Source organism: Cornus florida, unplaced genomic scaffold (assembly GCF_030987335.1).
Source record: "Cornus florida cultivar Cherokee Brave unplaced genomic scaffold, ASM3098733v1 CherokeeBrave_3.0.0_Hap2_Chr02, whole genome shotgun sequence".
Classification (NCBI taxonomy): domain Eukaryota; kingdom Viridiplantae; phylum Streptophyta; class Magnoliopsida; order Cornales; family Cornaceae; genus Cornus; species Cornus florida.
The window spans coordinates 88829001-88842276 of record NW_026775572.1 but is presented as its reverse complement, the minus strand read 5'-3'; the positions used below and the strand labels follow the sequence as shown (position 1 = coordinate 88842276).

At 37.8% G+C, this 13276-nt stretch overlaps 1 pseudogene; it reads right to left on the bottom strand.

Annotated features, from left to right (window-relative positions):
* Positions 1 to 490: 490 nt before the first annotated feature.
* Positions 491 to 9136, bottom strand: LOC132296520 (uncharacterized; annotated as a pseudogene).
* Between the last annotated feature and the right edge of the window lie 4140 nt (positions 9137 to 13276).

Sequence of the window (13276 nt, the reverse complement as noted above, 5' to 3'; positions counted from 1 at the left end):
TATAAAACATAAATATTTCAGATTCGTCGGGAACATATGTCACTTTAATCCAAACAGGAATTTGCTATGTTAGGGCATATAAATCCCAACAGAATTATCCTCCATAACAAAAGGATTAAACCCTAAGAGTTTTAGTTTAATGACAAAGATTCTTATCTCACTTTTTAAAGGTCTGGAGTTTGAGATCTCTTGAGGTCACACCCAAGAAATTTTACCAATTATCATATTCCTTTTTATATATCATTGGAGGAGTACCACAAGCAGATTAGTATTCACTATTCATCATGTTTGGAATTCCACACATTGTACTAACAATACACAAATCAAACATGATGTTACATCTTCAACAAAGAGATTACTATAATGAAATAAAATCTACTGCAACACTAGTTGTAACGATCAGTACACAAAAACTTGACACTTAAGGAGTTCCTTCACCCACCTCCATTTATCTTGTTTCTTTTTCATTGAAGACATTATGAAACTCTTTTTATGTTAAGTTCTTAGTCACAGACAACATTGTAACTTCTACTTCAATAATTACAGTATCATTCACTATGAATCCCTTTGATTTGTCGTAGAGGTCACTTAGACAGGGCTGGCCCTGAGATTGAAAAAATCTTGAGAGGCCCTAGGCGAACTTTAAATGTGAGACCCTCTATACATAAGTTTCACACGCACAAATTTTTTTTATTTATAAAAGTGCGAAATTTTCATTAATTTTTTTATACTGGATCAAACTCAACAATCATTTCAATTATACTTAAAAAGTTTCCATTATTTTCTTCACAAAGCTTCTCATTGTCCCCGTGGAATGCCAAACTATTTTTAGCAAGAGTTTTCACAACAAAAATTATTCTCAATAATACTTGCCCCCAATGTTCTCTATCTTTGTTGATTTTTTCTTCCACACTTTTATCGATTGTTGCATTTTTTGTAATCTGATTTCTAATTCAATCCAATTCCCCATGTTAACAATGTGTTCACGACTAGTCTTATGACTTTAAAGTTTGTCCCAAAGATTTTTTCAGTCATTGACTCCTTCATTTGCCAAATGAGTTTTTTGTTAATCACATTTAAACAACTTACAACAAAAACAATAGACTCTGTCCAAAGAACTCGAATAGATTAGCCATCTCCTATCATGTTTTTCACCATTGGACAAGTGTCGAATGTAATATGTAGAATAGAAATGTCTATTTTTTGAATTTTTAATAAAATTTTCAAGTTTAGCATCTCTTGGAGAATCTCTTTCAACTAATAAATCTATCATTTTTTTATCAATATCTTTCCAATTTCTTGGATCATTAATGTTCAAAGGAAGATTATCATTCTCATTCATATATTCTTCAAACCAAATCTTCAAGGTCATTCACATTTTCTTTATTTTGATTCTCTTTTTTATCTTCATTCATTAAATCTCCATGTTCATTAAGAGTTTTTTTCATTCCTATATTCTTCATTCACCAAATCTTCAACTAAACTCTCAGTTTGTGCATCATTCCTAAAACAAACTTATGAATAGCGCCATTTTGAGATTGAAACAATTCTTCTTCTTCTTCTTCTTCTTCTTCTTCTTCTTCTTCTTTATTTTTTATTTTTTATTTATTTTCCATACCCAGATTTAAATTTTCTTGTAGACATAATTGTCAAAAATCTTGCAAACTTAGAAATCTAAATAACACAGGAAACACAATTAACATAACACTAAAGCTATAAAAAATAAAAAATAAAATAAAAAATGCTTTGCGGAAAGAAAATATAGATTACCTCGATCTCAATGGCTCAATATGTAATAATATGATTTATAGAAAAACAAAAATACATTTCAAGTGAAGGATTGCTGGATTGGAATTTGGAACTCATGTATTACAACAAATTCATTTGTCAAACAATAATTCCATAAGAACAATCGATGTAGATTTAAGTTCGTCAAAATAATTTTTTTGTTTAAGATTTAAGTTCATCAAAATAACTACTTGAAGTCTTGAAGACTTGAATTAGCGTTAGAAGTAAAAAACTTATAGTGTTCAGTGAGTTCACGCAGAAGAATAAGATGATGATGATGCAGATGCAAATGCGACTATTGCAACTTGTGAGTTACGAACCCAAACTGGAAGTCTGGAACAGAGAGTCTAGTCTGTCTAGATAGAGAGGACAGTCGAACAGAGAGCGAGAGTCAAAGGAACTGAGTTTTGAACTTCTGATTTTTCAGGAAAAAAAAGCTTCTGATTGTTGCAGTTTTGCAGAGCAGAGAGAGGGAGTAAAAGCTTGAGATTAGTCTGTTGAGAACGAGAATTTGGATTTGGAGGCGAGGTTCAATTGTTCGAACGCTAATTTTTTTTTTTAAGCCCCTTTTTGCTGCATTTTGTTACAATTTTTTTTTTTTTTTTTTTGTGTGGCCCATCATTCTTGAGGCCTGATATGCTGCATTTGGTTATAAATTTTTTTTTTTTGGTGGCCCAACATTCATGGGCTTAAGCCCCATAAATGATTTGCTGCTTTTGGTTACAATTTTAATTTTTTTTTTTTTTTTTTTTTTTTGTAGCCCATCATACATGAGCCTATAAATTTGGAGGACCCTTAAATTTTGAGACCCTAGGTGACCGCCTTGGTTGCCTTGGGTCAAGGCCGGCCCTGCACTTAGAAACTTTAAGCTTTGGTATCCCCAAATCGAACTCGTGCAGAAAACCTGACCACTAGCTGCAAAGATTAATTTTGAAGGAAAATTAACAAAATAAAATAAAATAAAAGAGAATATTGAATGCCTCGACAAGAGAAAAAGCTTCAGCAATAAGCAGCCCAGAGTAACAAAAACAGTTCTTACCTTCCAATTCATCGTGCTTACCATTGACTTGGTCCCTTATCCTCAGCTTGTATTTTGGATGCAGTTTGGCGGAGTTAACAGAGAGTTTTTCAGAATCAGCTACTACATGATAGAGATAGGCTTTTGCCTTCATCCTCTCTCTGTCCTTTGGGATAGAGCAAAAGCTTCCTGAATTCATTGTAAAAAGACACAAATAATAGCTCACCTTCAAGATCTAACTAGCCTTTTTCAATTTGACATCATAAAAAATAAAACAATTTGACATCATAAAAACTAAAATAAAAATAAATAAGAAAACATTAATAGTACCAATTCCATCCTCCAATGTTAAACTCCCCAGAGTAAAGTTCGTTACTTAATGCTGAAAAATGACCAACCTTCCAAGTGTAAGTACTGTCACTTAATGAACTTATGGACAGACGCTCACCTTTGTCTGCAAATTTGATAACGAAAACCTCTGCTCCAAATACACAGGTATCATCTAGGAGGTACCCATTTGAAGGATTTTGGAACTCTTCGAGAGAGAGCAATTTCTCAAAACCCCATTCAGTCTTCATAATGTGGAAGCGCCTTACTGGTTCAGCATCTATACATGTACATATCTATCTATTTAAATATTATGTTGCTATAGCAGATTTCAAAAAAAATAACGTATAATAGAGAAACTAAATACTTGTCACGTATGTGATCAAAGACGAATAGTTTAAAGTTCACATTGACTTCCCAACCAGAAGGAAGATTATTTGCATCTAATATTGCCAGGTATAGTGAAATGTGTTGTTTCCCATTTTTTTTATTATTCCCATTTGGATAGAAAGATAATTTCCTGAAAACACAAAGAAAAATAAAGATGATTAATTTAGCTTTGTTGCAGAGACATGGACAAATAAAGAGTATGCAAGGAATTTTTTTTTTTTTTCCATAAACACTCCATTTATAGCCACCAGTTTCAAAAACATCCGATTCAATATTTCCATTTTCTGTTTTGTAGAAGCACAGAGAGAGACTCTATCTTGAACATGTAATGCGATGGTTGTACATCACGTAACGTTCTTCTAACTTCTGCTACAAATTGAAGACAGACAAATATTTAAAATCACTAAAACTCATTGTATATAATATCATGTAAAGGGAAAATAAAAATAAAATTGAACTTACCAACTGCGTCAAGCTTGTTAGATGGCAATTCTTCTGCTGAATCAAAAATGAAGGAATTAATCAAAAATGTCTTGTGAATTTCTTGGTGATGACTTCTGCTAGGAATAGGTAGTAAGAAATGGACTCCATATTTACATACGATTCACTAATAACTAACAATTCATTTGGTATAAAGCCCACGATGGAAAAATATAAGTAGGTTCCCAGCATAATCATTTACTTGTTTTATATTTTTTTAGAAGTTCTCTATCTAAAGACATAAAAAATTAAAAAATTAACAAAAAATAAAAAATAAAAAAAATAAAAAAATAAAGTTGGCCATAACATATGAATAAATTTAATATCAGTTTTTATTATGAAATTTTCTAAGACTCGAAGAAATAAAAATACAACCCCATAATTCATGTTTTTAGTACTAAATTTGTCAACAAATAAATAGCTTTCTAACACCACTTGCATCACTTTTCAGTATGACAAAATGTATTTTTTTAAATCGTTATATTCACTAATTTTTTATTTTTGGTTTATAGATTTCTATTCACTGCAAAATATGAAAATCATATTAAATCAATATTTCCATTAGAAATAAATTCAGTGAACCAGAATTTATTCTTAATATTTTACTAATTTTAGATATGACTTTATGAGGTATACAAATAAATACACAGTAAAGTTTGCAATAATATAATATTCTTTCATAAAAGCAAATGCTAAAAAGATTGACACGAGATAGAAGTCAAATTCCTTGTATGGCATTGTTCCATTGCTATCTTCCTCGTCTAGAGAAATTACATTCACATGTTATATAACTCGTGCCATTTTTACTATCTATATATTTTTATTTCTTTTAATATTATGTAATTTCACAAAAACAAATTAATTAGGTGCAATGCAGGCATGCACCCTTTTACAAGTATATATACATACATATACTAGGATCATAACAAGATATTGGTGGAGTGAATTTATATCTATAAATAAATAAATATATATATATATATATATATATATATATATTTACATATATACAGGAGTATTCAGTTGCCCGTCGTGCAAGGAGCTTTATCCGCGACTCTTAAGCCAGTTGTTCATCCAAAGGTCCCAAAGGAAAATTGCCCTTTTTTAAGATTTTTGGTTTTAAACAACCAAAACAGTTGGATTTGTGGCTCAAATTCTTGAAGGTTGCTAAATGCTGAAAAGTAATTAGGTGGCCAATGATATGGCAGCTTGTGTACTGGAACATAATTTATTACATAAAATTGAATTTCTGCTTCGTTGGGAACATCATTTCTCTTAAATCTTCATCCAAATCCCAACATAATTCAATAACATGATTTCAATTTCTATTTAAATCTACGTTTTAAACATTTTTTCTTTTAAAATTTAAAAAATTTACAACATTTTTCCATAATTTCTTTGACCTACGCTTTTGGGGTGGCCTCTTTCTCGTGAATAAGAACCTAGTTTGGAAGCCATCTACATGTGTCAATAATATTAGATAAATACATAATCGCTTTTTATAATTGTAGGATTTTAGAGAGAGAAAACGTGTGTAATTAAAGAAAGACCCAATAAAAACATTATATGACTTATACTAAAAAACTGCACACACACACACACACATATATATATATATACACATGTATATATGGAAGGACAATCCATCAACTGTAATCACATATTCCCACGTCTTTAGGAGAAAATATAATATGTATCAAAGTAAAGAGTATTTTTATTTTTTTTTAGCTATGGCCACATCAGTTTCGAGGTACACATATGAAATTTAATTCTGTGTAGTGCTGCTCGGTTAGAATTGGCTTGGGGTCAAAAAGTTTGACATAAAATTAATGGTGGTTTTATAGGGTTTAAAATCGAGATCTTTCAAAAATAGCAATTTACTTTTATGTTGGTCGGATGAAATTGAACGGCTGGCTTAAGAGTCACGAATAAAGCTCATGATCGGGAGCTATTGAATACTCTTGATAGACATATATATACGCAGGGGCGGAGCCAAGAATTCAATTCAAGAGCTAAAAAAAAAAAAAAAAAAAAAAATTCATCCCAAAATAATACACCAAAAGAAGTATAAAAAAAAATAAAAAAAAAGAAATACTTCGACAAATATAAGAACCAAAATGTTGATCAGTAATATTTCCATGGAATACAATTGTAACTATCATCAACTTGTATTCTCATTTTGAAGCTATGCAAGAAATTACACACATTGATTTAAATAAGAATAGCAAAATAAAAAGAATTAGAAGAATTTTAAGAAGTGGGAAAAAAAAAAGAACAAGAAAAATTAGAGAGCTTTGTAAGGGGAAAATATTTAGAGTTTGATTGAAAAAGAGATTTTCTTTTCTTTTCTTTTTTAGATTCAAAGGAAGTTGGAAAGTAAAAGTAAAATGAAAGAAAAAATTATGAGATAATTTTAGTAATTGGAAATTTTAGGGGGGCATTAGTTAAAATTTATCTTAGATATATATGTAAATAACAAAAATTAGTATCTTTATATAGGGGACATGGGCGGGGTTAAGAGGGGTAAGTGCCCCCGGCCTTAATTGGCTCCGCCCTTATATATACGTACATGGAGTCACAATTCAGGAAAGATAAAAGAGAAGGTGGCGACTGTGGGATGAGGTGGAGAAGAAAGATGAAAGGTGATAATGGTTCTAGTGTTTGTGGTGGAAGTGGTGGGAGGAGGTGGTCGTGGTAGGGGTGGTGATGGTAAATAACAAAAATTAGTATCTTTATATAGGGGACATGGGCGGGGTTAAGAGGGGTAAGTGCCCCCGGCCTTAATTGGCTCCGCCCTTATATATACGTACATGGAGTTACAATTCAGGAAAGATAAAAGAGAAGGTGGCGACTGTGGGATGAGGTGGAGAAGAAAGATGAAAGGTGATAATGGTTCTAATGTTTGTGGTGGAAGTGGTGGGAGGAGGTGGTCGTGGTAGGGGTGGTGATTGTAGGTGCAAAATTTCGCTCAACCAATAATGATTAAGAAAAATAAAACAACTCACTCTATCAATAGTAAAAATAAACAAGAACAATATATCTCGAAGCGTAGAATTGCTTGATCCCTTTATTGGAGGTCTAAGCCTCTATTTATATACAAAAGATTGTAAAATTATGGTAGGACTCGCGTTGCTTGCCCTCCAATTCTTTCTATATAAACATTCTTTACTAATAGAGTTCTTTCCGTTGTCTAATTTTCCATACATAGAACTTGCCTTGTATAGAACTTCCTATCTCAGAATTTTCCTTCTACGGTAAATCCTTCAACTGATAGGACTTGTGCATTCTTGAATAACTGGGCTGAACATACTTTGATCTGGCTGGGCTTGAGTAACGAACCGGATGTTAAATATTAACAAGTTGGGCCGATGACCTCTTGATTCGGCCTTGATGGAGGCTGGAGGACAAATAACAATGGTCTTGGGCTAAAAATACCCTCAATTTGGGCTTAAGCATGATGGGCCTTATATGTCCTTGGAGTGTAGATATGTGTAGTGATGACGTGTGCACTTTTTATTGGAGGGAATTTTTTTCCCTCCACACTTTGCCCCAAATTTCATTTTTAATTGAGTGACGGCTCCTATTAAAGAGGGAATTGAAACCGGTTTTTTACTTTGCTTCAGAAACGGTTCGAGGTCTTTCATTATTACTTCGTCATACAAGATTCTGCAAGAGTTACATTCGCCCTTGCTGCACTCCTGCGTTCTTCATTCCATCGCCTTGTCAGGTTAGTTTTTTTTCGCATCTTTCTCTTCAATCTTTCATTATGAGTACTTCATCTACTCCCGAACGTATAGACATTGGGGATTCTGAATCCACACCTTCATCTTCCCCCGTTCGCATTAGGGCTCCCCCTCCTAGGGTTTCTACAGATCGTCTTTCGTTGAATCAATTAGGTACTTCCCCCCTTCCAGCCGAGACATCCACCTCAGGCTCTGATAATGTTATTACTCATGAAGAGAGGAAAGCAATCATCTCTATTCGCCACATCAAGCTCTCTATTGCTTCGGTAATGGAAGAATTTGATATTCCTGAGGGAGTAGAAATTGCAGAATATCCCGAGGGTGCCGATTTTACCTCCGGCGAGGGAATTGAAGAGAGTGAATTGCTTCTTTCGGTAGGGCATCTTAACGCCCTCCAGTTCCCTCTTCATCCCTTCTATCATTTAGTTTTCAACAAGTTAGGTCTTGCCCCCCTTCAGGTAAATCCTAATTTCTTTCACATCCTTTTGGCACTGTTGGTGCGCCGGAAATTAGAGGCTCTGGATTTGACCTTTTCCGACTTTCTGCTTACTTACAATATATTTAAGCATGGGACCGAGCCTGGTCGCTTCTTTTTTACCTCTCCCCTTCATCAGAGGATATGCACGAACCTTCCTTCATCCGAGAAGAAGTGGAAAAAAAGGATGGTTATAGTTAAAGGAAAATGGTTCATGCCCCAATCAATTACGCTCCCCATCCTGCGTAAGTTCGGGAAATTAGGTATAGAATATTTAACCTCCCTTCATACCAAGTGTTCTGGCTGTTTTCCTTGCCAAGTCTTAATGTTTCGCCGTACTTATGAGTTTCTTGGTGTTTTTTCAGCTACATTCCCATCCTCCGCAGCAAGGAACAGACTTTCTTTTCTTGAGGAACGAGTCTGGAGTGACCCCTCGCCTATCGAGGACCTGCTAACTTCTTCAAACCTCAAGGATATTTCCTCCAGTGCTGTTGTTGCAGGCCTCATGGATCTGTCTCTACCATCCTTTGACAGTTTCCCCATGACTGAGGAGGAGATACGGAGGGCTGAGGCTTTAAAAAAGAAAGCCGAAGATGCCCAACCCTTGGTCATTATTAGATCTACTGAGGGTGAGGTGGAGGCTGAGGAGCCACCAATGAAGAAATCTCGCCTCAACCCCCCATCCTCTGGCAAGGGCAAGGTCCCTTCTAAAAGTAAAGGGAAAAAGTCTGGAGAGGCTGAACCTGAAGATGAAGTCAGGGCATTTGTTCTGGCTGAGACTGGGGCTCCTTGGACTCCTTCCTTCACCAGGGCTGACAAGTCAGTCCTGCATTCAGGGGATTCCGTGATTACAGACCCTTCAGCTGCACTGACGGTGGCTCGAGAGATGTGGCTCCCAAAAGACGAGGAAGCCATCAGCCAAATGGGGTTGGAACAACTACTCCCCTCTACCCCGGTCCGGGCCATAGAGGTTCGCATTGCTCCTTCAGAATTATGTTACTCTTGCTTGCTTATGTTTCCATTTATGTTCATATTTGTTCCTCTGTTATACAGAGTCTATACCACACCATGGCCCTCTGCGCCACTGCTGAAGCCCAATCCCTCTCCATCAAGAAGCTGGAAAAGGATCTTGACAATGCAGAGAAGAGAGCCACCACTGCCTCTACCAATCTGAAGATAGCTTCTGAAGCCAAGGATGTGTATAAGAGGCAGTTGGCTGCCTATGAGGCTAAGGTGGATTCTCTTCAGGCCGAAGTTCAACGCCTGACCGAGGCTCTTACTACTTGCTTCAAGGCGGGGAAGCAAATGCAGGGGCGCTACTCCTGTCTGGCACACTTGGCTAGTGCTAAAGCGTTCCGGTCTGGCTATAATCAGGGCTCGGGCCCTAGGACGATGGATCCGGATGCTTTTGACAAGCAGGTAGGGGTGCACTTCCCATATGATGAAGGGCCAGAGGCTTTGGAAGCTGAAATCCGCTTTGCCGAGATGGTGAAGGCGCACCTGAAGGGTACTCCTAGCTCTTCTGCCCCTGCGGCTTCAATTCCTCCTACCCCAAGTCCTACTGTAGTGGATGCTTTTGAATCTACTCCCTTCGATCCGAAGAGGAAGTAGAACCATGTATTTTGTTTTTATTGACAGTATGTTTAGGATAATGAATATGATTTTTTGTTTTAGGCTTTCAATACCTGATTTGTTTTTGCTGTATGCTTTTGATACTGTTCATATTTTTCTGACTGGTAATGTTTTTATGACAAACAAAACACATTGTCTTTATGCTTCGGATTTATGCTATCCGAGAAAAAGCAAGGATAGTGGGAAGAAGGAGATCCTTTTAACAGTTTAGTTGATATCTCAGGATGATTCATATGGACAATGATTTAACTGTTAAGTGAACTCTCCTTGCCTTTGACTTGCCTGCAGTAGACGTATACATACTCTTTCTTTCTCGTGTGTTCCTGATATGGGGTGGATCATGATGAACTTATGATATATCCACATCCACAGGGTATTAAACACTTGGAGTCCGGAGGAAAGAGTTCTGATCCGGGCACCAGAGGTCTGAAGCGAATTATTCCGGTTTTGCCGAGCCGGACACTTAGGGTCCGAGGCGAGATTTTTGCCGAGCCGAACACTTAGGGTCCGAGGCGAGATTTTTGCAGAGCTAGACACCTAGGGTCCGAGGCGAATGACCTACTCCCCGGCGCTGAGCCTGAGGGGAGGTTTAAATGAATTACTCCCCGGCGCTGAGCCAGAGGGGAGGTTTTGCCGAACCGGACACTCAAGGTCCGAGGCGAATGAACTACTCCACGGCGCTGAGCCTGAGGGGAGGTTAAATGAATTACTCCCCGGCGCTGAGCCAGAGGGGAGGTTTTGCCGAACCGGACACTTAGGGTCCGAGGCGAATGAACTACTCCATGGCGCTGAGCCTGAGGGGAAGTTTGTTTATATTTTTTCTCAAACAACTTATCATGAGGCCGAGGATTCAAAAATGATAAGAGGCCAAGAAAGCGAGTAACAGTGGCTGTGAAGTTTCCTATTTGTTGACTTTGGAGACTTTCCTCCTCCACTGATACTCCCTTCTTGGCAACCAAATGTTGTGGACCACGTATATATGAACCGCATTTCTTTTCTATTTCTATCCGATGTGGGATATAGACTAAATTTTGTCAAAAAGGTCGGTGTAAGGAATGCCTCTGGTATCGAGCTTGATAGCCTTAAATACCAGTGGGCCCTCCTTACACCATAATTAACTATTTGAATATTCCCATATATAACAGAACGTAGCACATACTTTTTTGTCAATGTGGGATAGAAAGTTTTAAGCATAGGCTATAACTCATGTGTTTTTTTTTTTTTAAAATCATTGTGATGAATGCTTTTTAGCAGCTTGCTTCTAATTGCATAAAAATTGCATAGTGCGACTTGGCATGCATAAAAATTGCCTAATGCGACGCATGCATAAAAGTTGCATAATCATAGAGTAGTATGGCCCCCATTTTTATAGAAAGAAATAAATAGAGTAGAGTTGTACTGAATATAGAAGCAAAATAAAGAAAAGTTTGGCTGACTGTGGACATACTCAGCCTTATTTGTGAAGAATTTGCAGCAAAATTGACAAACTTAACTAATGGAAATACCTTTTAAGGTGTATTGGGTTCCAAGGACGCGCAATGGGACGTCCGCCAGCTTCGGCCAAACGATATGCTCCTTTCCCCACTACTTCGGTAACCCTGTAGGGTCCGGTCCAATTAGGTTCCAGTTTCTTTACATGAGCTGTCTCTTGCTTCAAAACCCAATCGCCTACCACAAAGTTCCTAAATTTGACGCGTTTATTATAACTGTTACACACCTGTTGTTGGTATGCCGCGAGCCGAATTGCTGCTGCATCTCTCCTTTCGCCCATAAGATCAAGGCTATGTTCGAGTTGTTGCTCATTGTTCCCTTCCAGTACCAAGGATGTCCGAAGGGTTGGGATTATGGACTCGGTAGGAATGACAGCTTCGGATCCATATGCCATAGCAAATGGGCTTTCTCCCGTGGGTCGTCTTGGAGTGGTTCGATAGGCCCAGAGCACTTGAGGGAGATTCTCGTACCATTTTGTCTTCAATTTCTCTAACTTTTTCTTTAAGCACCCAAATATCATGTGATTAGTTATTTCAGCTTGCCCATTGCCTTGTGGATGACTAACTGCAGCCAATTTTTGCAGGATTCCATGTTCGCTAAAGAACTTTCTTGTACTTCTGTTATCGAGGTTCTTACCATTGTCCATTACGATAACTTTTGGTACCCCAAACCGGCAAATAATATTGCTCCAAATGAAATGCTTTACTTCTTCGTGGGTGACGCTAGAGAAGGCTTCAGCTTCCACCCACTTGGTGAAGTAATCCGTAGCCAGAAGCACATGCTCCTTTTTTTCCATGGTAACGGTCCTACTACATCAATCCCCCATTGGGCGAACGGCCATGGATTAGCCATGGCGTGCAAACCTTCGGCAGGTTGATGCTTTATTGGACCATGGCGCTGACACGTGTCACATCTTCTTGAGTATTCTTCGGCATTCCGAGCCAAGTATGGCCAAAAATAACCTTGGGTTAGAATTTTATGTGCAAGGGATCTTCCTCCCGAGTGATTTCCACAATCTCCTTCATGAATTTGTTTTAGAATTGTGAGAGCCTCAGTAGGGGTTAAACACTTGAGATAAGGACGGAAGAATGACCTTCGGTACAACTGGTTATTGATGATTGAGTACTTAGCCGCGGTAAGCCTAAGCTTCCTTGCCTCAGCTTTTTGATTTGGGAGAACTCTTTCCTTGAGGTAGGCCTCGATTGGATCAATCCAGCATGGCTCGCGTGGAACTTCCGGGATCACCATCACCTCTTGCCGGGGATTAATGCTGGGTTCTTCGAGAACATCGATTGGAACAAGCCGAATCAACTCTTCGTCTGAAGATGATGCGGCTGCGGCCAATCGATCTGCTTCGACATTTTCATCTCGTGGTACCTGATGGAATTCGATTTGATCGAACTCCCGGATAGCACTCTCTACAACATCTTTGTATGATTTCATACGTTCCTCCTTGGGATAATAGTGCCCTGTCACTTGATTGATCATAAGCTGTGAGTCACTAAAAACTTTTAAACATCGTACCTGTAGCTGTTTAGCTAGCCGAAGTCCGGCAAGCAACGCCTCATACCCGGCCTCGTTATTAGTAGCTGGAAAATCTAGCAAAATTGACTGCTGCAGCTTGGTACCCTCGGGTGTTGTGATGTCAATCCCGGCCCCTGACCTTTTCTGGTTAGAAGAGCCATCAACCCGTAACTCCCAGTACGGCTCTTGAAGTGTCGGTTCCTTAGATTGATCTTCATACTCTAGTAGGAAATCCGCTACTAACTGCCCCTTGTGAGATACCTTCGGTGCATAGGTGATATCAAAAGAGCTAAGTTCAATAGCCCATTTTGTAATTCGACCAGACAAGTCTGGCTTAGCTAGGATAGCCTGTATAGGGTGATTTGTAAGTACCACTATGCTGTGAGATTCAAAGTAATGTCGAAGTTT